Raw genomic sequence first — 2,980 nt, forward strand, 5'->3', positions numbered from 1 at the left:
ACCAATTTTACAAGTGTCATGACTGTCACTGAAGCATCGGCCTGGAACAGTTTTGTCGCTGTTGTAAAATGTTTTTTGGGCAATCATAAAGCTCCCAATTACGAGGAACTGGTCAAAAACATGCTCACTAACTTTCAAAACTTAGGAGCTAACATGAGCATAAAATTGCACTTCCTTCACAGCCACTTGGATCGATTTCCTCGTAATCTAGGTGATTTCAGTGAGGAACAAGGAGAGCGGTTCCATCAAGATATGAAAGGAATAGAGGAAAGATATAAAGGAAGATGGGGCAGGCATATGATGGCAGATTATTGCTGGAATCTGCAACGTGACTGTTCTGAAGAGACCTATAAAAGGAAAGCGTGCAGGAAGCGGTTCGTCATGGACGGAAAATGATATACTTATAGAGAAATTTTTCAATTATGTTTTATACGTGGACAAATGCCTATCAGGTTTTCATAGAAGCTATTTATAAAGATTATTTTCTTTTTTCATTGTAGTTTGTAGCGCTCGAGTTCAGTATTAGCAATTTTTTCTAATTTTTTGAATAAATCATGCATTATCTCAAAAACTAGAGCCAAACTGCATAAATGGTTGCTATATTCGTCCTCAGCACCACTAACCCATCCTAAAGCCACTCAAATATCCTTGGCAAGAAAATGAGTGTTGACCAGTGTAATCATTTGCATATCACAGCATCTTCTTCCTGTCGGTTAAATTTCGCGTCTGTAGCACGTCATCTTCGTGGTGTATCAATTTTAATGGGCAGTAGTGTAGATTAGCTGTAGGCAACTCTCCCTGTACTTATGCGACGGTTCGTTGTCCCACCCTCCCATACTAAGTGCTTTGAATGATGTATGAGTGCAAGGGGTGTGATACAATACTGCAAATGAATGAACTGAGAGCGAAAATTTTGTAGGTGAATGTCAGGCACGTACACACAGAGCGTTTCCCATCAATCTATAGCCCTGTAATTACGTAATTAGGACATGTAGTAATACCTGCACCAACAGCTGAGCTTTTTTCCTCAGTGGGACGGTTGTAGAACAGTTTCGAGTTGTATTGCTGCTTACGTCACAAACGCAATAGGCAAAAAGCGAGGGCGGTGGCGGTGGAGTGTGGGGGTGGTTGTAGGACGGTTTGAAACGCTTTGGCGGCTGTATTGTGAACTAGGGCAGTCAGTCTTCAAATTTCAAGTGAACATATACTCAAGCGATCGGAAAAAAGGGGGTGGGAAGATGGCGGAGTGGGTACAATTTAGGGCACCCTCTGGTGTCTGTAGCGTGAAGTAGAGAAGACAGTCTTTAAACTTTGAGGTGAACATATACACACGTGATCAGAAAAAGTGGGGATGGGGGTTGGGGAGACCAACAGCGTCCTTTGGTGGATGTAGTTCAAACTAGTTGTCGGTCCCTGCACATTGATGCAAACACTCACAGGAGGTTTCACAATTGAGATATCAATAACTAAATTAATTAAATACTTTGCCTTTCTCTCCAGCACAAGATTACCGTTTCCCACCAAGGACACATTCTCACCAAAATAAACAAATAAATAAAGACTATAACTTCCTCTTCAGCCGCTCAGTATAGAATGGATATTTTTCCAGCCAGTACACAAGCGGGGAAGTGGGGGAGGGGAGATAGCGGGAGTTCGATAGTGCCCTCTGGTAGTGGTGTTGTGAACTAGGACACAAAAATTTGAAATTCCCGTAATTTTTGAGTTCCTCGCCATTTTTTGAAATTCCCGCCATTTTTAATTTCCCGCCGTTTGTGTTTAATATTTGATTAATTTGCATAATTAATTTAATTCACACATCAATTTAATTAATTTGCATATCAGTTTAATTGTGACTTCACCATACCTGTAGCCCAGGGAGAGGAGGTCGGGGGACAACACAAGGGGAGCTGCCATCTTGGATAAATTTGCCAACAATGCAGACTGTGCTGGCATGAAGTCTGTTACCCTACTAAGGAGTAATACACTGAAGATCCAAAAAAACTGGTACACTTGCTTAATATCGTGTAGGGCCACCTCGAGCACGCAGAAGTGCTGCAGCACGATGTGGCATGCTATCGACTAATGTCTGAAGTAGTGCTGGAGGGAACTGATGCCATGAATCCTGCATGGCTGTCCATAAATCCGCAAGAGTACGAGGGGTTGGAGATCTCTTCTGAACAGCACGTTGCAAGGCATCCCAGATATTGTCAATATGTTCATGTCCGGGGAGTTCGGTGGCCACTGGAATTGGTTACACACAGAAGAGTGTTCCTGGAGCCTCTCTATAGCAGTTCTGGATGTGTGGGTTGTTGCACTGTCCTGCTGGAATTATCCAAGTCTGTCGGAATGCACAATGGACATGAATGGATGCAGGTGATCAGACAAGATGTTTGCGTACCTGTCACCTGTCAGAGTCGTATCTAGATGTATCATGGGTCCTCCCATATCTCTCCAACTGCACGTGCCCCACACCATTACAAAGCTTCCACCAGCTTGAACAGTCCCCTACTGACACGCACGGTCTATGGATTCATGAGATCAACAGTCCAATGTCGGTGTTGATGGGCCCAGGCGAGACGTAAGGTTTTGTGTCATGCAGTCATCATGGGTACACGAGTGGGCCTTCGGCTCCGAAAGCCCATATCGATAATGTTTCGTTGAATGGCTCCAACGCTGACACTTATTGATGGCCCAGCATTGAAATCTGTAGCAATTTGCGGAAGGTTTTCACTTCTGTCACACTGAACGATTCTCTTCAGCCGTAGTTGGTCCCGTCCTTGCAGGATCTTTTTCGGCAGCAGCGATGTCAGAGATTTGATGTTTTACCGTATTTCTGATATTCACGATACACTCGTGAAATGGTCGTACGGGAAAATCCCCACTTCATCTTTACCGTGTAGATGCTGTGTCCCATCGCTCGTGTGTCTCCTATAACACAATGTTCAATCTCACTTAAATCTTGATAACCTGCCACTGAAGC

This window comes from Schistocerca cancellata, unplaced genomic scaffold (assembly GCF_023864275.1).
Source record: "Schistocerca cancellata isolate TAMUIC-IGC-003103 unplaced genomic scaffold, iqSchCanc2.1 HiC_scaffold_754, whole genome shotgun sequence".
Lineage (NCBI taxonomy): Eukaryota > Metazoa > Arthropoda > Insecta > Orthoptera > Acrididae > Schistocerca > Schistocerca cancellata.